This window comes from Rattus norvegicus, chromosome 20, assembly GCF_021556685.1.
Source record: "Rattus norvegicus strain SHRSP/BbbUtx chromosome 20, alternate assembly SHRSP_T2T, whole genome shotgun sequence".
Lineage (NCBI taxonomy): Eukaryota > Metazoa > Chordata > Mammalia > Rodentia > Muridae > Rattus > Rattus norvegicus.
Window position 1 is genome coordinate 33,309,958 of NC_141553.1, and position 27,445 is coordinate 33,337,402.

Here is a 27,445-nt window from a genome sequence, read left to right on the forward strand (position 1 = left end):
TATCCATATTTTCATCCAAGACAAAATGTGTTACATTAATGGTTTACATTCATCCACCCTATGTTGTGTTTGTTGTTATTGTGATGTATGTCTGACATAACTTAAGGGAGAAAGGCTTATTTACTTTGGCTCATGGTTTCAGAAGGATCAGTCCATTGTTGCTTGGCCCTATGCACATATACAAAACTTCCTGATGATGGGAGTATGTGGAGAGAGAGAGAGAGAGAGAGAGAGAGAGAGAGAGAGAGAGAGAGAGAGAATCATATTCAAGGATTTGCCCATAGTGACTCATTTTCTTAAAAGGCTCCCACTTCCTACTTTCCCTACATCCCACCAGTGCCATCTAATTATGACTTCATCAAATGATTAACCATTGACTACATAAGATCACTTAGGATCCACACACCTCCCTAAAGCTCGTAAGCTGTCAGATAAAATGTCAATCTACCAGCATATTCAACCCATAAATCCCAGTCTACCAGTCATATTCAAGCCATGGATCCCAGTCTACCAGCCACATCTAAGCCATAGTTACTGGTGTACCAGCCACATTCAAGCCATAGATCCAACCTGTCACCCATATCAACACATAGATTCCTGTCTACCTGCCAGCCATATTTAATCCATAGATCCCAGTCTACCAGCCATATTCAAACTGTAACAGGTTTTTAAAACTCAACAACACTTAAAATATAATTTTCTTTAAAAATGTAAAATAGTTAACACGGAGACCCTGGAAGTGGTGTCACTATCTTCAGGTCTACACATCCTCCCACCCCATGATCTCTGTGACACAGAGACCTAGTGTCACCTTTCCACTAAAACGTTCTGTTGGAGGAACCAGAGTCGTTTGCTATCATCTGCAATTGCTCAGTTAAGGTAAATGTTTGGACCCAATACTTGCTTGGTTTTTGTATAGTGCCTGAAAAACTGTTCCCAACACCAAATTATATTGTTTTTTAATATATCCTTTGGTTATTTTATGCCCAATGCTTATACTTAAATATTTTATATGCTAAAAATTTACTTTTCACATAACATAAGCTAAGAAACTTTATATGGCTGTTATTTCCAATATTGTTGAGTAACTCATATCCTCACCATGAACTCAAAATCCTGTTTTATTGTGTAATAAATTATTAGATGCCATCGTGTATGCTGCTTCATAGGTAGGCATTCTTTCATGGTTTAATTTTTGCAGGCTTATAAGCCTTCTCATACTTATTACAATAATAAGCCACCTTTCTTTTATTTCTGAAACATATATTGTCTGTTTTTGTGCAACTCTAGTTTAGTTTTTTTTTAAAAAATATTTCTCAAACCTCATACCTCCTGTTCATGTAATAGCCCTGTTTCCAAATTCTACCTTTTTTAAAAAAGGGAAATTAAAACTTGATATTGTAATGAATGACTAGATAATTTTTAGAGAACCTATTCTAGCTTTGAGAATTCATAAATCATTGATACATTCTTCATCATGAATAGAAAAATACTAACATGATAAACCCTCAGGACTGCCCAAGGGAAAAGTATATTCAGCAGGAAGAGCTCACCCAACTCAGTGTCAGAGGTTAAGAAGAGTCTCCACAAAGATCGTTTTCTCTTCTGAGACTTATAGATGAATGGGAACATCAACAAGCAAGAAAACACCAGTACAGAACTCATGGACCATGCTGTGCTGTAGTATTACACCGTGTCAGCAGGGCAAGAACAAAACCAGACATTAATATTTGACAGTCTTATACAAAGGATTAGTAAATGCTCTTTAGAACCTAAGTAGAATGAAATTTATAGGTCTGTTTGCTGGAAATGAAATGGAAAAAATCTGTCATGGTTTTATTTTAATGAACCCCCTCTCCCTTTTACATGAAATTACTTTTGGGGATTTTATTATATCAATAACACATATGGAAATTGGTATTTTGTGCTCAACTTAAACAAAGTGATATGTGATCACCAAATGCTAGGCAGTAGACTGAGGATTAAGATGGCTTTTGATACAGGTACAACGGCACACTCTGCCAGTCCCAACGTTCAAGAGGCTGAGGCAAGACAAATGTTTGAAGCTAGCCTGGGCTATGTAGAGAGACTCTGTCTCTCTGAAGAATTCACTTTGCAAGAAGAAGAAGGAGGAGGAGGAAGAGGAGGAAGAGGAGGAGAAGGAGGAGGAGGAGGAGGAAAAAAATGAAAGAAAGAAAAGAAAAATGAAAGAATATTATCCAAAAAGAAAAAAGAATTCACTTTGCAGTACTATTCTCCATGCTGAAGATCACATTGAAAATGCAGATGGCCTCACAGCTTCCTGTGCCAGAAGAATCTTCGGATGAGACATAAAGAAACTACATTGAGTGGTGAAGACTTCCCCAAAGCTCTGAAACCACAAGAAACCACAGTCTTGTTCTCCCGTGAATGTATTAGGTAGGGCATTTTCCTTCCAGTCTGGCTGTGTTTTAATTTTCTAGCTCAGCAAGTCTCTCGTAGTAGAGGGCTAGGCTTACCACTGATAGTCAATTTAAGTTCCGCCTCTCGAGAGTAAAACAATATGTCAGATGCTAAGCCTCTCTCTTTAATCGATGTCCTACGAAGATTGAAGCAATGGAACCTGGGGTTGGCTTTTTTTGTTTTTTGTTTTTGTTTTTGTTTTTATGGCTTCTTATATGGGCATGTAACCTCAAAGTCATGGCTCAGATCATGGAACATTTATTTTATTTTATTTTTAATTTCTGGGTGAGGGAAAGATTCGGAACTCACAGTTTCCATGTTAAAGCTGATAGAAGGAATGAAAGGTCAAAAGAGTCTCTCAATATAAAGACAGTCCAAATGGAATGCAGTTAAGATAAAAGAGATGGGAAAATGTGTAGGTAGTAAGAGGGGAAAAAAAGCAATGTAAACCTTCTGCTGAATGAAACTCTAGTGAACTAGAGACCTTATAGCCACCCACTGGGTTCATTGGGAGACTGACAGTATTAAAAAAACAAAACAACAAAACAAACACACACACAAAAAAACCGTATACAACTGATCTTATCTCATTCCTTACACCTTTATTCTTGAGTTCTAGCTAAAAGCTTGTCATTCGGAAGTATCCCACTCAGAGTTTGGGCCAAGTCTCCTTCACCCCAGATGGCCTCAGGGCAAGCGCAGAAGGAAGCTGTGTATCTTTTAAGCATCACTGCATCCTGATGGGAAGATATCTGGTGCCCTTCCACCCTTGCTGGCATGGTTTGAATTCCTATCGGCCTCTGGGAAAATGTCCATCAACCTACCTGAATGCTAGAAGTTCTGAGCCTTTTGGTGCTTGACTTTCGGCACATTTTATGAATATCCACTGTTGATCTCCACTGTCCCTGCTATGGCTTTTGGACATTTCATCTCCTGCTCACTTTTTGGAGCCTCTAGGGTCAATGTTAAACTGCATGTGTGTGTGTGTGTGTGTGTGTGTGTGTGTGTGTGTGTGTGTGTAATAAAATATGCTTACCATAAAATAACTGCTTTAGCCACATTTAAGTATAAAACTCAGAAGCATTGGGTACATTCAGTCAATATGCATCTGTCACTATTTCCAGAGTTTTACCCTTGCCCTAAATAGAAACCCTGTACTCATTATTTCATACTCTGCTTTTCCCTCAACTCTATTAACCTACATTTCGCTTTCTATCCATCTAAATTTGACTAGGTATTTCATATAAGTGGATCTTATAATATTCATTCTTTCATGTTGGCTTCATTTACTTAAAAAAGTATCTTTAAGGCTCATCCACGTAGCCTGCACCAGACTTGAATGCCTCTTTATGAATGAACGTCATCCGTTTGCATGAGTGTAGCACATTAGGCTTATCTGTTGAACGTTATTGTTCCCGCTTCGTGGCTATTGTGTCAGTGCTACTGCAAACAATGGTGTACAGTGTGTAAGAATCCACTTGTCCCTGGTTTCACTCCTTTTGACCATAGGAACAGAGGATGTCTTAGTTAGGGTTTTACTGCTGTGAACAGACACCATGACCAAGGCAACTCTTATAAGGACAACATTTAATGGGGCTGGTTTACAGGTTCAGAGGTCCAGTCCATTATCATCAAGGTGGGAGCATGACAGTGTCCAGACAGGCATGGTGCAGGAGGAGCCAAGAATTCCACATCTTCATCTGGAGACTGTTAGGAGAAGACTGGCTTCCAGGCAGCTAGGAGGAGGGTATGAAAGCCCAGGTCCACAGTGACAGACCTACTCCAACAAGGCTACACCTCCAAATCGTGCCATTCCCTGGGCCAAGCATATGCAACCCATCATAGAGTAGAATTCCTTTTTGCACCAGTGATAGCTCGTACCTACTAGAGACATAAAGCCTAGCAGCTTCTGCCCCCATCCTTGGCTGAAGCGGGCAGCACATCGTGATGTTGCCTTTGCGTCTGTTCAGGTATGTATTTTCTCCGGTCTTGTGTGCTCTTGATGCTGGCTGAGTGGGAGCGCTTAAGTGCTGCTAAGATGTTTTCCGAGCAAAAGGGCAATTTATCATGCCATGCGATTCTGTCCAGCCTTTTTCGATTGTTTGTGTGATATCATTTAGGAGTGGGCGAGCCAAGTCACTCACCTCTCTTCTCTCTCATATTCATTCTGATTCACCAGTCAGAAGGCATCCTATTTCCTATTCTTGTTGTCAGGGATTTTCTTTGCACAGTATACCTTTGCCTTTTAGGTGGATGCTTACCAAAAGGTGCACTCATATCTCCATTTGGTTTTTAATAAAGAGCACTTAAGTTTTCTAATACTTGTTGTTTCCCCCAAACTCAGGCCTAAATATAAAAAAAAAGCTTTATATTTAAAGCTGGAATCTAACTCTTTACTTCTTAGATAATACCAAAGCTCTTGAAATAATAAAACCATTAATTCAGTAAGTGAAGAACTGCAAGATAAGAAAAACTGTATGAGTGCTATAGTGAAATGTCTGCCTCTAGTATATTACAAATACTTACCTAGCCCATTTCAGCCAGTTTCTCCTATGTGCTCCCGTCTTCTATTGTACTACATGAGGTCTGATTTGAATGAACACACATCACAGTGGACAGTTACTAGGGCCACACTGGGTATGGCAGGCTCTGGAGAGAGCCTTCAAGTGTGCCTCTCTTATTGGTATACAGATGTACAATTTTATTTTCAGATATGGTGTAGATTACAGGTCCAAACACATTGTGGTTCAATTTTTAATATACATATTAAAGTAGCCCAAGAAAGCTAAGGAATAAATTGGATGATATATATATTTTCAAGCTATAAATGTTCAGATGACTATTTTGTCTGATTATTGATTTCTTTTTCTTTCTTTTTTTTTTAAATTATTTGTTATGTATTACAGCATTCTGGCTGCATGTATGTCTCCAGGCGAGAAGAGGGCACCAGATCTCATTACAGATGGTTGTGAGCCACCATGTGGTTGCTGGGAATTGAACTCCGGCCCTCTGGAAGAGCAGCCAGTGCTCTTAACCGCTGAGCCATCTCTCCATTATAACCCAAATTGGGCTACTAGAGGCTAAGCCAGGTTTGAAATAAAATCATGGTGCTTTTAGCATCTGCAGGCTTCTGGGCTGATAGAAATAGTGAATGAGAAGACAGTGGGAATCCTCACTGATGTGCTTGGGTCCCTAATGGCTACAGAGCCATAATGCATCATTACTATGCATGGAGACAAGGCGCTATCATGAGTGGCATTTCCATTGCCTTCAGCCCAGGGAATGAGAGGAAAAGGCTATCAACAGTCTATGTGGAGGAAAAGCTAATGGGGAAAAAAACAGAGCTGCTCCTGTGACATTGGTGCCTCTGCTTACATCGCCAAATTCTGCCTGCAAATTCTAACTTCTAGACCTACTTCTTTCCTTGCGTTCATCCTTATTGCATACTCTGGCTTATATTTGGATCAGAAACCTTGGTACAACTGAGAAGAAGGTAAACCATTGTTGTTCCTTTCCAACTCAGGCTCTCCCGTATCCTAGACTAACCTTGAATTTGCTGTGTGGCCAAAGATGATGTCAAAGTCCTCGTGTTACTGCCTTCTCCACCCTGGGAGTGTTGGGATTACAATTACGTGCCACCATGCCCATTTTTCCCCCCAGGGTTTTGAAAATGCTAAGCAAGCACTCCATCAACAGAACAGCATCCATAGCCTGAGCCAAAGTCTCTTGTCCCACCTCTTTCCAGTGGCTAATTCTCAAAAGTTCAGAGCTTCAATAGAATCTTACCTTTGGGCCAGAACATGAAATTATCTGGCAATATTTGTGTCCACAAAGTAATGGCCAGGATGGTAAAACCCGGTACTATAGTCATGAACTTTTACTGACCTGTGCATTTTGTTTCCTTGAAAACAGTGGACTTGTTCTCATCAGTTGCAACCTGGTCCACTCCTCAGCATGCCTTTACCATGCTCCAGGCATGCTGTAGTGCAAGCTTTTACCATGCTCCAGGCACGCTGTAGTGCAAGCTTTTACCATGCTCCAGGCACGCTGTAGTGCAAGCAGGTTCTTTTCAGTGCCCAGCCTTCCAAAGCCCATCTTTTTTCTCAGGCTCTCTGCTCTGATTCTGCAAAGTGGCTGGAAATATTGATTCACAGAATGAGCTCTGGCTCATCGTATAATTTGGAGTTCTTACACTTGACTGGTCGTGAGTATCCACTGGGGATCCATAAGGACTTTTAAAGATTCATTAAGTCAAAATTTTCATGATGCTTTCTCCTGGATCTGTGTTTAAGATCGATTCTGACAATCAGCCAAACTGGGACCCTTCATTACCCCATGTTAAAGTAAGATGCCTGTCTAACCTAGGAAATGCCCAAGCCGCGGGTGTGTGTGTGCGTGCGTGTGTGCGTGTGTGTGTGTGTACACGTGCACACACACGCACACACGCAGGCATGCAGACACACACAAAACCATTTCACTGTTTTTCTATGTTAGAGACTGATTCTCTGAACTTTTCAAATGGATGATAGGGATTCAGCCCTAAATAGCTGTCATATTTATAACAACTGAACAAGTTATATTTTTCCCGGATGAGAAACACCAGGACAGTGAGAAACACATCAGTGCCTACAGATAAGAACACAGCCTTGTTTTAAAGCCTTTCCCAAAGATGATGTCTTGACTTGCACTGTGCCCATCTTTATTGTGCAAGTCTACTCATAGATACAGCTGAAATTCCTAGGCTTGTGGGGTTACTTTGAAGGGCATAAAGCAAACACACCTGGGGTTCATCTCTGCTGGGATAGCAGAACTGGAGGAATTAAATTCACACTGATAATGAGACAAATCTGGAATGCGGGTCTCCTCCTCAAAGAACTATGATCTGGCATCTTTTATGAACCCAAGTGTTGGTTTTGCTGTTTAACATAGAGCACAAGGCTGAAAGTTCCAAGTGCAGCTGCATGCAGGGACTCATTAACTGGCAGCTCCCTGTCTCGTGATCTCATTCTCTCTCAGCTGCTTTTCCCTCTGCATTATCTTCCTCTTTAAGCAGTCTCTTCAAATAGCATGAAAAAAAATGGCTGCTGACAATACCAGATATATTCGCTTAAGCAATACAAGAAGAAAAAAGCCTTTCTCTGGCAGTATCCAGTCTAAACTCCAAGCAAAGCATTGATTAGCCTTGAATCACCTTTTTCTCCCTGCATTTGTTCTGATAGTATTCGGAATCGTTTGCCTACATGACACCCCCCTTAGTTTGGGGGACATTACTTATCTACTAGGATACTGAAGGCAGAGTACAGGTGTTACCTAGGGAAACAGGTGAGACCTAATTGGAGAAGAAAAAGGGCAAATGTTCCCTAAAACAACAAAACAAAGTATTTGCTCTATTAACCTAAAACTCCAGCAGTCATCCAACTCTGTAATAGGCAGGGAGGCACCCGCCATGAAGTTCCGGGGCAAGAGCAGTGAAATTCCTATCTTGGCATTTCTAGTGGCCCATGGGAAGGGTATATAACTGAAATGGAGCAACACCTTACCACGTATTTAGTGTTGTTATCAGACTGCGTTGATATAGGAATAAGTGTGTAGAAGCATATTTTTTAAAAGGGCTTATAATAAACCTTCCTGAGATTCCTGTGCTGGAAAGTGATAAAGACTATTTGACTCTAATATAAGTCTATGCAAATGTGCTGGCACTGAGATTATGACCTTGACCTTGAGCTGTCCACACTGTCCCCAAAACTGTTTAGTGGTGGTTAATAAGAAGAGAAGTAATGAGGAGACGTTCAAGCTCAAAATGTGTAATTCAAAACTCATTAAAACCACCCCTGAAGTATTTCCTCTCAGATATCAAAAGCAAGTAATTAAAGCAATCTTTTTCATTGGCTCCAAGGATGCTTTCATGACATCATTATAAAGTCAAGGTTAAAAAATAATTTACAGTTTGGTCTGTATTGTATAATGTGACCTTTAAAGATGTTTCGTGATAGGTTCAGACTGGTATTTGGCAATATGTTGTACCTAGTGTCTGGATACAGACGAACAATAATTTGCAATTTAGCTCTTACTAATTAGCATCATTTAAGGGAGCTCCTCATTGCCTCTTCACCTTATGAAAGACATTTTTTTTCTCTGCTCCTGTAACACAAACCGTCTTTACTGTTTTCGAGATTGAACTACTTATATTTAGATGGTTGGACTGAAGTGTCAAGCCTCCAACATTCTGCATTCTCGGTATACATGATGTAACTGTGTGACAGCACCATTCCGAGCCTTTGCATGTGCACTTTGTTTCAGTCCAATGGCATCCTGAAGAGATAAATGCGCTGCCTGTCTTGAATTGCACATGAAACTGAGTGTTACAGAATCTACATAACTTTCAGAGTCACATGGCTAATAAGTGCTGGCACCAGGATCCCATCCTACTTTTGTTTGCCTAAAAAGTCCCAGTCCACCCTTGGGAGGGAATAGGGAGGCAAAGATTAAAACAGAGGCAGAAGGAACACCCATTCAGAGCCTGCCCCACATGTGGCCCATACATATACAGCCACCCAATTAGACAAGATGGATGAAGCAAAGAAGTGCAGACCGACAGGAGCCGGATGTAGATCTCTCCTGAGAGACACAGCCAGAATACAGCAAATACAAAGGTGAATGCCAGCAGCAAACCACTGAACTGAGAATAGGACCCCCGTTGAAGGAATCAGAGAAAGAACTGGAAGAGCTTGAAGGGGCTCGAGACCCCATATGTACAACAATGCCAAGCAACCAGAGCTTCCAGGGACTAAGCCACTACCTAAAGACTATACCTGGACTGACCCTGGACTCTGACCTCATAGGTAGCAATGAATATCCTAGTAAGAGCACCAGTGGAAGGGGAAGCCCTGGGTCCTGCTAAGACTGAATCCCCAGTGAACTAGATTGTTGGGGGGAGGGCGGCAAGGGGGGGAGGATGGGGAGGGGAACACCCATACAGGAGGGAAACGGGAGGGGTTAGGGGGATGTTGGCCTGGAAACCAGGAAAGGGAATAACAATCGAAATGTAAATAAGAAATACTCAAGTTAATAAAGATGAAAAAAAAAAAGTCCCAATCCTTGACCTCAGTATTTCCCATGATTTTATTAAATTAAAAATATGGAACGTTAAAGCCCCTGAATTAAAGCAGGAGTCTGACCACATAAATCAACCATTTCCCCAATCTAATCATTTTTTAAGTATCAAATTGGAACTTTGAAAAATAATGTTAGAAATAAGTCAACTTCTATTTTAGCTTTGGTTTTATATCTACATATTTATAAATATTTCTTTTTTGTCCTTTTGAATTTATTTATGCACTTTATATCTCAATATCAGCCCTTCCTCCTCCCAGTAGGTTCTCCTGCCATTCTTCCCTCCCCTCCCCTTTGAGAAGGAGGAGACCCCCTTCCCCACACTCCCTAGCACATCAATCACTGCAGGACTAGGCAAATCTTCTCCCTCTGAGGCAAGACAAGGCCATCTACTTAGGAGAATGGGATCCACAGGCAGGCAAGCAGGCAACAGATTTAGGGGCAGCCTCTTCTCCAGTTGTTGAGCCTCCGCATGAAGACCAAGCTACATATCTGTTTCATATGTGCAAGGGGCCTAGGTCTAGCCCAGGTTCCATCTTTGGTCGATGGTTCAGTCTCTTAGAGTCCCCAAGGGTCCAGGTTAGTTGACTCTGCTGGTTTTCCTCTAGAATCCCTGACCCCTTTGGGCCCCTCAGTCCTTCCCTCAAATCTACAAGACTCTCCAAGCACCATCTAATGTTTGGCTGTGAGTTTCTGCATCTCTTTCCATTGGCTGTTGGACAGAGCCTCTCAGAGGACAATTACACTAGGCTCCGGTCTGCAAACAGAACAGGGTATCATTCATAGTGTCAGGGATTGGTTCTCGTTCACGGGATGGGTCTCAATTTGGGGTAGTCATTGGTTGGCCATTTTCTCCATCTTCACTCTCTCTTTGTCCTTCCACATCTTGTAGGCAAGACACATTTTGGGTCGAAAGTTTTATGGGTGGTTTGCTGTCTTTATCTCTGTACTAGGAGTCCTGTGGGGCTACAGGAAGTCACCACTTCAGGATCCATATCCCCCACTGCTAGGAGTCTCAGTTAGAGTTGCCCCCATAGACACTCTGGAGCCTTTTCCCATCCCAGGTCTCTGTCACATCCTAGAGATTGCTCCCTACCCCCCACCCCACATCCCAATTCTAATTTCTGTTCTCTCTATATATACCTGATCCCTATCCCCTGACCTGTTCCCCTCCCCACCCCCTCTCCCATCCAACCTCCATCCACCCACCTTTGATATCTATTTTATTTCCCCCTTCTGAGAAAGATTCAACCATCCTCCCTTGGGCCTTTCTTGCTATTTGGCTTCTTTGTGTCTGTGGATTATAGTGTGGTTATCCTGTGACTTATGGCTAATATCCACTTATAAGTGAGTATATACTGTACATGTCCTTTTGGGTCTGTGTTATTACACTCAGACTGATATTTTCTAGTTCCATTCATTTGCCTGCAAAATTCATGATGTCCTTGTTTTTAACAGCTAAGTAGTATCCCATTGTATAAATGAACCACATTTTTTTATCCATTCTTCAGTTTAAGGACATCTAGGTTATTCCCAGTTTCTGGCTATTATGAATAAAGCTGTTGTGAACATAGTTGAGCAAATATCCTTGTGGAATGGTGGAGCATCTTTTGTGCACATGCCCAGGAGTGTTTTAGCTGGGTCTTCATGTATAACTATTTCCAGTTTTCTGAGAAACTGCCAAATTGATTTCTAGAGTGGTTGTACAAGTTTGTACTCACACCAGGAATGGAGGAGTGTTCCCCTTGCTCCACATTCTTGCCAGCATGTGTTATCCCTTGAGTTTTTGCTCTTAGCCATTCTGATGGGTCAGGCAAAGTTTCTCTTTAAAATTCTTGAACCACTCCTTGTTTGCTAATATGTAAATTTAAATATAAAATAATTCCAGTACAACATTTGCCTTTAATATTTTACTTTGTAGTTGAGGAAATGGGACATTTTTGCCTGGCCTAGGGTCACCCCAAAGCAGGATAGGAACATTTTACCCTAAGAGAAGAATATGTAAAGATACTTCAAGGTCCAAAGAAAGGGGCTTAAATAGCAAGGTGATGGATTCGAAGCATTTACTGGGGGAGAGCTCTCATAGTCTGATGCTTCCCTTTCATGGACAGTGAAAGAGAAGTGTTTTACAAGGGTACATACGTGCCCAGTGTAGTGTTGCTTAACACTGATTGTCAACTTGGCTGGACCTAGAATCATCTAGGAAACAAGCACCTGCTCATGCCTGTGCTGGATTAGCTAGATTATATTAGCCCTCGGGCTCATCTGTGAGGACTTTCCTAGAGTACGTTAATTGACATGTGAAGACATAGCCTTAAACTGGACCAATTACAAAGGAGAAAGAACTGAGCTCAGACTACCATGCATTGTTCTCTGCTGCCTGGCTACTGATAGTGTGAGTAGCTACCTCAGGCGGCTACCACCACACCTTCCCCCCATGATGACCCGTACCTTCAAACTGTGAGCCAACCTCTCTCTTCCACAGGTTGCCTTTGTCAGGTATTTTACCACATCAAGAAGACAAAAACTAATAGGCTTAAGCTCAGGCCTGCTGGACAAAACCTATACTTGCCCCTATCAGAGAGCCATCTAGGTCGCCAACGATATTGTTTGTTAGGACAAAGAAAGTGTATTTTGGGACCGGAGACCTGAAACAGGTACGAGCTAAGTACTACAAAATGTAGTATGTGGTGTGTTTCAAAGTGGCACTCTTGTAGTAATACCCATAGATATATGGGATCCAAAGGTTCAGGATCCTGTTTGTGACTTCATGGAAGGCTGAACTTTAGGGAGTGGGTTATTAAGTTATTGGCACGTTAGAGAAATTCCAGCCTGGGCGCCAAGGTAATCAGAGCCCCATGGCCATAGGAAAACTCACTCCTTTTCCTAGCTGTTATCATTTGCACTGAGGTGATGTTCTTGGCTGTGGCTTGTCAATGCTAGTTTGGATCACATTGCCTGGTGTCTTTAATTGCTGTTCTCTTGCTAAGTCAAAACTAAGGCAACTTAAAAAAGGAAGCATTTACTTGACAGTTTGCTTACAGTTTTAGAAAGTCCAAGACCGTCATGGAGGGAATATAGCAGGCAGGCATGTGTGGCGCTGCAACAGTAACAGAGAGCTTCCACATTGAGACAAACCTTGATTGCGCAGACAGAAGCAATCAGAAAGCCATTACTAGGAATGGCACGGGCATTTAAAACTTCAAAACGTCCAACAAGGCCACAGCCCCTAATCCTAAGCAGCTCAAAACCATGCACTCAAATGTCTGAGGCTAAGGTCCATTCTCATGTAAAACACCATACCTAGTATCTTCCTGGTATAAACTAAAATGAAAAATCATCTTTTACAAACCAGTCTCTATGTATTTGGTTCACCTTATCAAGCCATAGATTGCGTATGCCGTCAGTAGGATTTATTCTCAAGATTTGCCATGCCAACAATAAAACATGGATTTACAACTCACCCCAGATGAATTTAGTGGAATTATGTCTAATAGAGGATTATGTTAATAAACAGCCTTGAAAAGTAATGTTTCTCGTCATGGGATAAATTAGGTCACAAAGTTAAGCATGTCGATGGATTTGGGGCCTGTGTTGCCTCGGGAACCCTTTCAGTTCTGATATTCTACAGTTCCATATATTTTGAATTTTATTTTTTTTATTTTGTGTGTGTAAATGTTTGCATGCATATTTGTGTATTACACGTGTGCCCCCGGAAGCAACAAGAGGTTATTAAATCCCCTGGAACTGGAGTTACCGATGATTGTGAGCTGTCATGTGGGTGCTGCTCATTGAACCTGGTTCCTCTGGAAGAGCAGCCAGTGCTCTTAACTGCTGAGCCATCTCTCCACCCCGAGTTTTATGCAGTTTTTCATAGTGACTCCAAAATGGCTCCTAATTCCCCCCTTAAATGCTGACAGGTCCCTACATAGGGAATTCCCTTGGGATCGTTATTAAATGTCCACTTCTGGCTTGTAGAGTCCTTTTTCTTCCAGTTGGTGAAGATCAGGCCAGCCTATGCCATGTCCTGTCTCATCTGCCTCTTCCTTTCCTCTGCTTTGTAAAAGGCTGGTGCCAGCTCTTTCCCCTGCCCATTTGTGTGTTATGCTGTAACCCTTGAGGTGGGATTTGTGGTAGCTAGGCTGCTTGAATTCACTCACATGAGCGAGTGCTCTCTGTAATCCTTCACCTCCCTGGAATGTCAGGTCTCTCTTGCCAATTCTCAGCTCCTGTCTCTGTACTTCCGGTCATCTCCATGACATCTCCCTGCAGCAGCAGGACAATGGAAGCTTCTCCTTGCAAGCTGTTGTTAGGGAGCACTGGAGCTTGAGCACAGACTGGGCCCCAACTTCCTGTGACCTTCTGGCCGGCTGTTGCCACTTTAAGAAACTTCTGTTGCTGACTCAAAGTTCACTGTGGCCTTTCGTCTTCCCATGCTTGTGTCTGTCAGATTTGCTATTTTCTTCTCCTCTCTCTCTCTCTCTCTCTCTCTCTCTCTCTCTCTCTCTCTCTCTCCTCATTTGAGAACAGCACTGACCTCCGCCTAGCGTGTCTGATGACCACTGCGAGCATTTACTAAGCTAAGTAACAGTCATGGAGACATTTTGGTTGTTTGGCCTCTTTCTTTACTCCTTTGAGGTAAAATGTCAGCAAATAGGAAAGATTCTCTTAGCTGCCTCAGCCCAGCATTTCAGGACTTGGTTCTATGTACTCAGCTGGAAAACAGCCCAGGCATATGCCCTTTTGTTCCTACAACCTTCTGTCAAAATGTTCCTCACCCAGTAAACTTAATTCGGATGCCACCATGTTTTTCAGCACCTATCCTTGTAAGATAATTTGTCTATATGATGAGGTTGTCCTAGGTAGCGGCAGTGACCAACTTAAGACATCCAGGAAGAAGAAAGCCCAATTAAGGAGTTCTCCCCATCATATTGTCCTGTGGGCCTTCCTGGGTGACATTTCCTTAATTTCTAACTGATATACCAGAAGGAACACCCCACTGTGGGCAAAGAGCCTGGGCTATAAAAGAAAAGTAACTAGGCAACCCAAAGGAATCAAGCCAGTTCCTGCTGTGCTATTCCTCTGTAGGTGATGGCTCCTCTCCCAAGGTGCTCATGCTCAGTGATTTAGCACAGAAGCAGAGAGGTAAATTGGGACCAGGAGACACATACGCTTTAGGTTCCTGCTGTGCTGCTGTTTACTCAGCCCTGGCTTCTTACTCTTAGAAGATAGTGAGCCGCTAGTAGACACTCTTTGTTGTCACGTTCGCTTTCCCTACCCCAAAGCACCTAGCGTTTGCTTTGTGTCTGGAAGTCACTCAGCAAGCATTGGGTTGGTTTAACTCTTGTAGACTTGAAAATACCTATCAGAGCAATATACATTTAAGCTGCATTAATTCCACAGTTGTACATCTCCTTAAAAGTGCCATACAAGAAGTCGTTGATAGTGCTAACATAACCACCAGCCTATTTTGGTACTTTTACTTTTAATTCTAATTAAAGTATCCAGATTAAAATGTGCATCTCTCCCTGTATGTTTTCATGGTACTATTTATTCTAAGTGTTAATTTTCCATTTATTATTTTTGGAGGATTATCTTTTGATTCATTGATTCATTGATTGTTCCTCCCACATTTATTTCCTAGCTCCCAGGTGAACAGAGGTGACGGATATCACATAGTTCTACCCCTGGGCCTGTACAGTAAGCAGTAGTCAATACAAACCAGGTCCCAGAAGATTCAGGTAATTCCATCTTTCTAAGGTTTACATGCTCACCAAAGGGTTTCCCTGGAAAGTAACTGATTTGAAGGAAACATTGAGTCTAGCAATAGGGCAGCCTTGCTTTCAGTTTATCTTGTGGCCTTTTCTCCTTGGGCTTCATTCATGCAAGGCTTGTCCATTCATTTTTGTCTTATAGTAAGTACTGATGGAGCATCATCATTTAAATATTTCCATAAGCATAAAAAGAGTCAGGTGAAAGAGAATATGACAATGGATGTAAGGCAGTGCAGTGTGCCACCACACGGAACTGGGAAGGTTATTGCAAGTTCAGAATCCTGATAAATCTCATGCTTGAGAATGACAGGAGTTTGAACTAGCTCCTGACTAGGTTCCTGTCCTAGAACATGCGACCACAACACCCCACCGAAAGGACCATGACAACTGGTCACATAGCATAGAACCTAGAGTTCTCCATGCAAATAAGGTATCTAGATAGGCCCTAAGTGTTAAGCCAAGCTAAATGCTCCCCTTCTTGGGTATTCCTTTCTGCAAAAGGTATTTAATCCCTGATTCACCCTGAGTAAAAAGTATGTATCTTCATCAGATACATACAAACATTTGAATATACAAATGTTTATACAAAATGAATAAAACATTTTGGACAAGCAAGGATCATCTCCTTCATTAAGAATCACTGTTGGGGCCTGGGGAGCGGCTTTGTCAAGGCTCCCATGATAGCTTCTCTTTCAGCTACTCCATACATTTGGCACTCACTCAGAACTAAGCTGGTATCCCACCCCCTTCCTGTCCTCATTGCAGACTCCCAGGCTTCTGTCCTCACATCCCAGTGGTTGAGGTCACTGGTCCCAGTGGCATCTGGGTGCAGAGGAGTTTGAGAAACCCCAGTTCCTGGCATTTTTCACCCAGAGAAACATAGGCTGGAATACAATCTTAGACTATGTTTCACCTCCCCGGACTGGCTCATTGGCAGTGTTCCACCAGCAGCAAGACAGAAATGCAAAATGACAAATGGAAGGTACTGGGGTAGGCAGGTAAGTTAAAAGGGTTTTAAGGTTGTATGCTGAAAAGGGGGTATTAAACCAAAGGAGTCACATCATGAGCTGACATTGGACTGATCAAGCATTTTCAAACCATGTACCCTAACATAAAATGGAGCAAGTGGAGAAAGGAAAGCCTTTTCCTAGTTAGCATAAAGGTCTTCTTCATTTATTAAGCCTTGCATGGTAGGGTTGCATCTTTCCTATATGTACACCATTCTTTTGCAACTTAAGACATCTTGTGGAATGGCATGCACTCAGATAAGTGGACATTAGCCCAAAAGCTCAAGTTACCCAAGATAGAATCCACAGACCACATGAAGCTCAAGAAAAAAGATGACCAAAGTGCAGATGCTTCAGTCCTTCTTAAAAGGGGGAATAAAACTATTTGTAGGAGGAGATCTGGAGACAAAGTTTGGAGCAGAGACTGAAGGAATGACCATTCAGAGCCTGCCCCACCTGGGGATCCACCCACATATGTACAGCCACCAAAGCTAGACAGTACTGATGAAGTCAAGAAGTCCATGCTGACAGGAACCTGATATAGCCATCTCCTAGGAGGCTTTGCCAGAGCATGACAAATACAGAGGAGATCGCTAGCAGCAAACCATTGAATTGAGAATGGAGTCCCTATTGGAGGAATTAGAGAAAGGATTGAAGGAGTTGACAGGGTTTGCAACCCCATAAGAACAACAGTACCAACCAACCATAGCTCCCAGGGACTAAACCACTACCCAAAGAGTACACATGGACAGAACCATGGCTCCAGCTGCATATGTAGCAGAGGATGGCCTTGTTGGGCACCAGTGGGAGTAGCCCTTGGTCCTGCCAAGGCTGGACACCACCCCCATATAAGGGAATATTAGGGTGGGGAGGTGGGAAGGGGGGGTGGTTGGAGAGGGAGAACATCCTTATAGAAGAAGTGAGGGAGGGATGGGATAGGGGATTTATGGACAGGAAACTGGGAAAGCGGATAGCATTTGAAATGTAGACAAAAAATCCAATAAAAAAAGACATCTTGCGGAATAGCAAAGGCCATGGCAATGAAGTAGAAATGCACCTGGTGTATGTGTACAGTTGTTGGCAAGACTAGACTCAGAAAAGTCATTTAACAAACTCCTACAGAAATGCAAGAAAAGTGATGGTACCCAAGACATAATAATGTCATTGGAGATGTGACTGGAAAGCCTTTTGACTACCTGGAAATAAGTTATATAACAAGATGGGTGAATTAAGAAGGAGCCTGTATCTCTTAGATGGCTATTGTTTTATTATGAAGATGGGAAATCTGGGAGATCCAGAACAGTAAAGGAGAAATTTAAGAGTTGTGTTTTAAGGGGCTGCCTGGGGATTTCCTATTTTATTCGTCATTGGAACCCCCATAAATTGGCCATGACATTATCTTAATGTGTCCAAAAGCCTAAGAGAGTCAGAAGAGCTTATGTTGGGATTTTTGACAAACCATTTGACATCTCTGGGCCCTTTGCCAATGGAATTAGGTACTTATTACCTCCAAAGTCCTTTCTCGCTATAAAACATAGATATTAATTTCTATTTTCTTTTGTTCATCTTGGTGACATTTTCTGTACAGTTCAAAGATAGAGTTTGGCAATGATAAGTGTCAGTAAAATAATGAAAATTCTCTCAGCTAAAAATACAAAATCAGCAACACACAAACAGGTACGTAGGCATTTTTAACAATGGTGACTTGAGGATCCAGTTGCAAGCTTGTATTGCCTGTAAAATGCTGTCTCTCCACCATGGACTTAGGGGGATTTCTGGCTACTCTTCCAGATAGCCACCAGCCTGTAATCTGACTTTATAAAATTGGAAGGAAAGTTCTTTTTTCATGAGCCAATTTCACGAAACACAAAACAATGCCTTCATTCTTGACTCAAAGCCGAAAAGCTGTAATGGTCCCATAAATGATTAAAACAGCAGCTGTTAATGTCTTGGAAACAGATTGATCAGTTGGAGTGCCTTAAAATATATCTGGGTTCTGTATGACTTTGAGCAATATGAACCAATTTTGATGTGAGACTGAAAATGGGGGCTTGGAACCTGAAGATATCAAGAGAACTGTGAGAGCCCTGGAAAGGGCTGTATCTCAGGTAATTATTAGCATATTTTAATGATTTAAGGAATGCCATAAAATTTGCAAGCCTTTTTGTGTATGCAAAATTCACAGTGGCCCCTGTTTAACTGGACAAGATGTTTGAAGTAAAATATTTGAGTATTGTTAGTTACCGAATGAAAATTACTTCCATGCATCCAACATGTGTCTGCTATGGGGTGGGCAGTGGTATATAACACAAGGTTTCTACCCTCACTAAGCCTAAATCATGGTATAGAGAAACTGATTAGTACCTATTAAGCAAATGATATCTAATAATTCACACAACAGTAAGATCTGTTGTGTTGGAATTAAGGTTAAGTGTTGAGAAGCTATTTTGATGTAAAATATTCAGAATGACTTCTCTGAAAGATACCATTTGAATAGAGACTTCAATGGTCAGAGAAAAGATGCTGACCCATGCATGAGAAAGGCTAGAGATAATGGTTTGGTGTGGTTGGGAAACAATGAGAAGACAGGCCAAACTAGAACCTGGGGAGCAAGCAAAGAATTGTGGGAAATACATATAAAAGATTGGTGAATCCCAGTGAGGTATTGCTTTTTAGCTCATAAAAATGTTGGATATAATCCTGTGGGAAATCAGTAGTGGGCTGTAACAGATGCTAAACAGAAACAGGACTGATAATATTTGTTAAAAGATCCTTCAGAGTGTTGCAAAGTAACTGGGCTGTGGAAACCATAAATAGGAGGAAGAAGACCACAGGAGTAAGCCCCGGAAAAAGGAGATGGAGGCCTTGAATTGGGGCGGAAGTAGAATGATGCTCAAATGTTGGCTAAAATGGCATAGTATGTAGAGGAATAGATGACAAGACTCAGATTTTGGACAGGAGGAAAAGAGAGAGAAATGTGTGTCTATGGAGTGCTTAGAGGAAGGTATGGTGGGAAGATTGTAAGAGATCAGGGAGGACCAGGATAAAACAATGTCTTCTGGATATGACAGAATCTCTGTACTCATGAACTCACAGCCCCTGTAGTTGCCTGTATAAGACCTGAACAAAATCAAACCAGTCAACATTCCAACAGTGAGTGTGTGTGTGTATCTCTGATAACCCCCCCCCCACAGTTGGGAAATTTTCCAGTTGGCAAATTATTGACAGTTGATGGCTGTTGGGTAAGGAAAGTCAGTTCTTCTAAAGGTATGAACTGTGGTAAGTTGACTATGCCACTGTGGATGGGATGAACAGACAGGCAACTTATATTGGACTCAGCAGCTAGAGGAGAAGGAGGAGAAGGAGGAGGAAGAGGAGGAGGAGGAGAAAAAGAAGAAGAGGAGGAGGAGGAGGAAAAGGGGGAGGAGAAGGGGAAGGAAGAGGAGAAAGAGAAGAAGAAGAGGAGGAGGAGAAGGGGGAGGAGGAGGAGAAGGGGGAGGAAGAAGAGGAGGAGAAAGAGAAAGAAGAAGAAGAAGAAGAACAAGAAGAACAAGAAGAAGAACAAGAAGAACAAGAAGAACAAGAACAAGAACAAGAACAAGAACAAGAACAAGAACAAGAACAAGAAGAACAAGAAGAACAAGAACAAGAACAAGAACAAGAACAAGAACAAGAACAAGAACAAGAACAAGAACAAGAACAAGAACAAGAACAAGAACAAGAACAAGAAGAACAAGAAAGAAGTTGGGAAGGATTGCAGATCCGGCAGTAGCTGGAAAGGATGTGAGGGTGACTATGATTAAAATACATTGAATGTACAAATGACATTCACAAAGAAATAAAAGTATTATAGCTATTTTTCAAGGAAATAGAAATGTTTTTGAAATGTTGCTTTAAACCGTTGGGTATATTGGTCTTAACTGAGTGAAAGAAGTGAGTTTCAACTGAAGAATAAATTTGGATGCAGTGGGAGGAAAATTCAAAATTTAGGTTGCATGATGTGAGACTTTTACAACATCCATGAGGTATTGCCAAATGGGTAGTAAGATATTCCAGATACCAGGAGATAAGTGAAGGCCAGAGTCTAAGACCCTTCCACCTCAACATGTGTAGAAGATCATCCCAGAGGTAGAAGGAAATCAGGGGTATCCTGAAATCCAGAATAAGTCTGTATCCAGAGGATGTCAAAAGGGGGATGACAGTTGACCATGGTTGTTGATATGACAAAAGTCGTAGCTCCATTTAACCACAGAACTTTACTTCAAGGGGTACAGACAAAACTGCAAAGTAAATGCCTACAAGAAAGTTATCTTTCTGCAGAGAGATGCATGGGGAGATGAGAAGAGAAAGGAGGGGTGAGCCTTTTCTTTTGTTGTGACTTTAATATGGCAGTTATAACATGGTTCTATGGTAGTAAGAAAGATCCAGAGAACATAATAGAGATGCAAAAGAAACGAGAGGGGGTGTTTTCAGGCACAAATGGAGGACCAAATGTGGCTCAGAGATTACAGTTGAACACCAGGGACAACAAAGTCTACACAGGCCAACTTAAGCAAGTCCAGAAAGAACACAGTAAGCAGTTGACTTGGACCTCACTAAGTTGCTTCCAATTTGGAGTGAAACATGAAGAAAAAAACATCATCTAAGAATGGCACAGAAAATGGTATTTAAATTATAGATAGAGGGGAAATTTTTTTCTAGGAAGGTAGTAATATTAGTGGTATAACCAAGAGATGTATATGATCGCAAATCTGAGTTTATGTTCATTGTTTCAGACTGATGTATACTGAATAAAGAGCATGATATTGGACAAAGGGGTGTATAGACACAGGATGCACACCTTTGGACATGACATTTGAGAGTCTTATGATTTTATTTGTAACAGTAGAGTATGTTTTCTCTTGGGAAAAATGATTATACATATCAAATTAGCAGGTTGCATAGGATTTTTCCTGTTTTTTTTAATGTGTATATGTGTATGTGTTTATGTGGGGTATCTGCATGTGAGTGCAGATACCCATGGAGTCCAGAAGAGAATGTTGGATCCCCTGGAGTTGCAGTTAAAGGTGGGTGAATGCTTCCTGGTATGGGTGCTAAGACCTGAACTTGTCCCCTGCAAGGGTAGGATGCACTTTCTACCACAGAGCCCCTCCTCCTGCCTACTTTTCATTTAATTTAATTTTATAACTCATGAGCAGTCTTCTTCAACTTGCTTGTCATTGGGTAAGCTGATAGAAAAACCAGTTATTTTTTTTTCCAGAGCTGGGGACTGAACCCAGGGCCTTGCGCTTGCTAGGCAAGCGCTTTACCACTGAGCTAAATCCCCAACCCTACCACTTATTTTTTAATGAGGGCATATTCCAAAACAGTTAGGTACTCACTGCCTAATGTGAAAATTTTGGGTTTAGTCCATAGTGAGTCCTAAAATGTTGATGTAAGGAAAGTAACATCACAGGGTCATCTCCATTTCAACCTGACTGGATTGGGAATTATGTAGGGAACCTCAGAGCAAGAATTTGAGAGAGTCTGAATGGGATGGGTGAATGCAGATGGTACCACCAATGTGTTCAGGTGTCAAACTAAACATGAAATGGAAAAGAAGTGTCTCACCAGCAATCCTGTCTTTGCTCCTTGACTGCGGACACAATGCAACCAATTTCCTCACACGCTTGCCGCCGTGTCTTTCCCACCATGATGGACTGTGTTCTCTTGAATCCAAACCATACCCTGTCTTCTTCCATATGTCTCTAGTCACTGTTAAGGCAACTGGAAAAGTAACTAATGGGGTTCTATACCAACATCAGGTCAGACATAGACCACAGCCAACTCAGGGTCCCCAGTTGTCCTTGTTGAAGGGACTCTAGCTGGCCTGAACATGACAAACATGACTCCAGCAGGCCTTCCCCTTCTCCCCATTCCCTCTGCCTTGCTAAAAACCATTAGATTAGATTCCTAAAGCTAGCCACCAAGGTCTGTTCCCTTATTTGGCCACTTCCTCCTCCTGAGCACAGCTACCAAGATCCAGCTATCAAAGTAGTAAAGTCCAGCAAACAGAAGTCTCCTTTGACTCACCTAATTACCATGCCTCATTAATTAAACATCTTATTCTAATCTGGGGTTTCCCGGTTTACCTTTTTAAATTGCTATTTTCCTATGGGCCATGTCTGCATCCTGTCTATAATGAGGGAATCCTTTGTTGTCACCCTATCCCACCCCGACCCTTCACCCCCAGGACAAATACACCTTCCTTCTCTCCCTTGTACCCTTCCCCTTCTCCCTCTTCCTCCGACTCCCATCTTTGTTTCCTAGTCTCTAAACTTTGTCCATTTGGGGTAAATAATTATTTTTTTTGTGCTAAGAACTTGGTCTTGGGGTGTCCTAAGCCTATATAGTTCCCTACACTAGTCACTGTTCTGTTGCTGTGAAGAGACACCCTGACCAATGCCACTCTTATAAAAGAAAGCTTTTAATTGGGTGCTTGCTTATAATTTCAGAGGTTAAGTCTATTATCATATCAGGGAGCATGGCAGCACACAGGCAGTCAACAGAGGAAGAAAGGAGGGGGGAGGGAAGGGAGTGAGAAACAGAGACAGAGACCGGGCTGCTATGGGTTTTTGAAACCTCAAAGCTCATGCCCAGTGACACATTTTCCTCTAACAAGGCCATACTTCCTAATCTCTCTAATCCTATCAAAGCAGTCCACTCTCTGGTAACTAAGCCTTCAAATATATGAGCCTATTGGGGCCATTCTCAGCCAAACCAGCATACAAAGATAGGCTGAAACTATTCCTAGTGGAATAGTAGTGTGAACATGGAGGTAGGATTGAGAGAAAGCAGCTGGCAGATACAGGAAAAAGTGAAGAAGAAAATCAACAGAGGGTCCCAAAGTAGCAGCAGCAGACTAGATGAGGTCACATGCTGCTCTAGCTGCTCTAAGTTGAGGTGGGTCCTTTGACAAAACTTCACCATCACTAATAGAGCGTGAAGGCCCAGACCAGGACTTCCAATTTACAAAATTTGACAGAGAAGTAATGTAAAATTGGGAACCACATGAAAGGCATGGTCTTGAGTTTTTCTATGCTTCCCCACACATGGGCAAGTTGCAAGACCAAAATTCACAAAAAGACTGAATATTACTGGTAGATCCTGAATTTTGTGTCCAATCCTATCCCATCAATTCAATCAAGCAAGTTTCTGACTGCAGCTGAATAAATAAAAGCAAAAAGACACTAGAACATGTGGGGAATGTGAACACAGAGACAGGAAAGCTTCAGGATGATTTGGCCTTTGAACTTTTTACCACAGAGCTGTTCCCTCCGCCTCTTGTGTAGACATCATAGAAGACTGCAAACGTGATTTATAAAGAACAAAATCCCTCATGAAACAAATCCTTGTAGACAAACTGACTTTTTTTTTAACCACCTCAGATCTTTTCTGGAAAAAGCCAGGCTATAAATAAATGGCTGTAGTATTTCAGCTGAGTTTCTAGCAGTTGGGCATCCAGTGTGTGGATGGACACACACTGAGCATCTCCTGGTCATTGGGTATTGTCGTGGCATGGCATTCAATCATACAATGGACCTACTTTCATTACGCTTCAAAAGCTTGTCAATTGACTGCCAGGGATCACACTTCATCTCCTGTCTTCTTTGTTCTCAGGCTTGACACTGAGAAACTTTTGATGTGCTAAAGAGGATGCTATGCCACCCTGCTTGTGGACCATTTATTCCCATGCTGCCTAACTAGCATTGTGAGATAACAGAACTGAAATTGTAGAACCATGGCAGAATGCACATTCTGTTATCTGTGATGTCACCGACTTCTGTTCTAAATGTGCTCTTTCTCTCCTAAATTGATTTTCTCTGACTTGACTCATGCGGAAGATTCATTTTCTCTTTCATTCAAATCAGCACTGGTCATGAAATTCTATCAGTTATTCGCTTTGCATTTGCTGATCTGATTCTTCTTCTGTGTCTTCTATGCTTCTGTTTGGGTCAAAGAAGATTTCTCTCTTGGTCGTCTGGCCTTCCTTTATTTCTCCTTTTAAACTTTGTTTTATTTTATTTTTTGTAATTTAAATTAAAAAATGTCTGTCTGCCTGTCTATATATCTGTGTGTATGTATGTATGTATGTATGTATGTATGTATGTATGTATCTATCTATCTATCTATCTATCTATCTATCTATCTATCTATCTATCATCTATCATCTATCTCTTTGATTTAATGACTTAGTCTGTGTGCATGCATGTACATGTGTCTGTGCATTTGTATGATTTGTATGTGTGCATGTTTGTGTGTGTGTGTGTGTTGTATATGTGTGTGTATGTGTTCATGTGGGTGTGGATTCACGTGTGTATATGAGTGTCAAAGTCAGAGTCTGATGGCAAGTGTCGTCCACTATCACTCTTCATGTTAATTTTTGAACCAGGACCTTTCATTGAGTCTGGAGCTCCATGATTCAGCATGTTAACTGGTCAAAGCTCCCAGGCTCCTGCTGTCTCTACCTTCCAGGATTTGAGGAACGGACCAACCATGACTAGCTTTTGTGTGGGTGCCAGTTTCTTCAGCTGAGCACCTTATGCTTGTGGGGCAAACACTTTGCTAATTAAACCATCTTCTCCGTCTCTGAATTACCTTTTGAAAAGTTGAATTTATTAACAAAGTACAATGATATACATGTGTGAAAATGCTATAAAACCATTATTTGGTATGTTTAATAAAGCTTGATAATAGTTACACAAAATAAAATATGCATAACTGGTTCCAATTTCCTCAGGTTAAAGTCTTACCCTGAATCTGACTCATATGCCCCTTCTCTCCAAGTCTCTCATCTCACTCCCTGTCCACACCCACCTGCCTCCTTGGTCGGTCCAGCTCTGTTTTTCTCCATGCTCAGACCACCCTGAAAAGTGAATAATGGTGGATAATACATAGTGTTGTAACATTATCCTGACTCAGGGTGTAGAGGGCCAGTTGGGAAGGCTACCCATTTATTTTTATGACATCTCCACTTCATCTTTGGCTATCATTGATCTGAATATTAAGGCCTTTCTACTTTCTTTTAAGGATATTTCCTATCATTTACGTCCCAGGGATGTGCATGTATCATTGTCTATTTTCCTGTTGGACCAACCAGTAGAAAGTGATGGAAGCCATTTTGGTTTAAACATCAGCTATCATGAACTGGAAGTTGGGATGCATGCACTATCACACAGTGATATTTTTTTATTGGAAGATTGATTTATATAAAAAATTCACTCAAAACACAGATCTCATTTAGAAATTATTTTATTTTACTAACATCAGCTACAACTGCTCATAATGCTGTGGTGGGCATTCTTTGTATCAATTAACCAAACTATAACAATCTACTAAAAGCATGGGTCTTAAGTCCATACTAAGAATTCAAGATGCTTACCAGTTCCCTAGTAATTAATACGGAGTGAAGTTTTCAGTCTTACCAAGTGTGTAGGTGTGTGTGTGTGTGTGTGTGTGTGTGTGTGTGTGTGTGTGGTGTGTGTGTGTGTGTGTTCATGTGGGTGTGGATTCACATGTGTACATGAATGAGAAAGTCAGAGTTTAATGGCAAGTGACTTCCACTTAGGTACTCCTTAATCTTTTTGCATCTGATTACAAATGATTCTGTTTGTAGAGTTTTTTCTTCCTAAAAATAAGTCTAGTCTAGCTATGTGTTTCCCATGTGCCCTGCCTTGTAGCATTAGTAGTAGAAAACTAACACTGATATCAATCCTCTTAAGTGATAGCAAAAGGACATCAATTCACTCAGTTCATTCTTACTATTATGTATCATCACAGTTTTAACGAATGGATCAATGGGGTTCATGGTATTACTCGCCAGTTGTAAAGGGTTGATGGGTGCACACACACAACTAGTTTAAAATGTCAAAGTAACATCATGACATAGACAGGGATGAATAGTTGTCATCCTTTCAGAGTTAAGGTAACTTGGGCTCAGATCAGACTGCCATGAAGATTGAAATAAACACCACCTCACTTGGAATGACAGAGGTCCCCAGTGTATGAGAGCTGGTTCTGGTTGCCCTCTCTAGCTCTCCCAAAGGTCACAGTTTCTTAAGTCAGAAAGGCTGCCCTGGGCAGCAAAGATCCTCCTGCGAGGAGGACCCTGGTCTTCCGTTAGCTTCTTGTTCTACATGTCTCTGACCAAGAATTTCTGATCTGAAAGAACCCCACTCGGTATGGCATTGTCACAGAGCACGGTGATTCTAGAATGGTGAACCGGAGTCTCTGAATGGAGTCCTGTTAAAACGGCCTGTGGAACCCCACCTCACAGAGTGTCTGAGTCGGAGACTGATGTTGTCACTTGGGAGATTTTGCTTTGAAAACTAGTGATTTAAATGCTACAACTACCAATTACGAAAGGAACATAACCAGGAGACAATATGCATGAGGTTGGCTCTTTTCTTTACCTGTCTTCCTCCTTCTCTTCCTCCCTTTCTCCACTCTCCTCCTCCAGCATCCCTTACTTGAAGTTACAGCTGTCTTTTATGAAGGGTCATGCATGCCAACTTCCCCCTCCTTTCTTCTCCTCCTCTTTGTCTCTCCCCTCATCTCTCCCTCCCTCCCTTCCTCTGCCCCTCCCTTCCTTTTCCTCTCCTTCCTTCTTTCTCCTCCATCCTTCCCTCCCTTCCTTTTTCTCCTCTTCCTCCTGCTCTGAAGATTTGTATCCAGGCCCTCGAGAATGTAGTGTTTTATCCCTAGACCATATTCCTTGACCTTGAGGTTTGTTTGTTTAATTTTGTTTATCAGACAAAGGTCTTGCTGTGCAGCTCACGCTGGACATTAACTTTTGATCTTCCTTCAACTGCCGAGTGCTAGGATAACAGCTGTGTGCTATCGTGAGCACAAATAGCTCATGCAGTTCTTTTTGATGTAAATAGAGTTTAGGTTCCAAAATAGTTGAAGGGATAGACCTAAGACATGAACTCAAGTCCCAAGGAAAAAGAAAGAAAAAAAGAAAACATGTTGAACACTGGTGTTAAAGATTCTACAAGGTAAATTGACTGAAAAGAATTTCATAATTGTGGAGAATTGGACCATAGTGAATTCAGAACCAAATTATTTCTG

The 27,445-nt window shown here is 41.6% G+C and overlaps 1 protein-coding gene and 1 long non-coding RNA gene across 3 annotated transcripts in view; one reads left to right on the forward strand and one right to left on the reverse strand.

The window, feature by feature from the left end:
- LOC147998645 (uncharacterized) overlaps positions 1-24,071 on the reverse strand; it is a 41,550-nt gene extending 17,479 nt beyond the window's left edge. Inside the window, exons 1-3 of one of the 2 annotated variants that reach the window (XR_015645216.1) lie at positions 23,922-24,071; positions 21,947-22,090; positions 6,328-6,576 (exon numbers count right to left, since the gene is read on the reverse strand). This is a non-coding gene — a long non-coding RNA (uncharacterized LOC147998645). Of the gene's footprint in view, positions 1-6,104; positions 6,577-21,946; positions 22,091-23,921 lie in introns of those variants that run through there. The other variant, XR_015645215.1, reaches the window with a different exon arrangement.
- Slc35f1 (solute carrier family 35, member F1) overlaps positions 1-27,445 on the forward strand; it is a 395,235-nt gene that overhangs the window by 173,400 nt on the left and 194,390 nt on the right.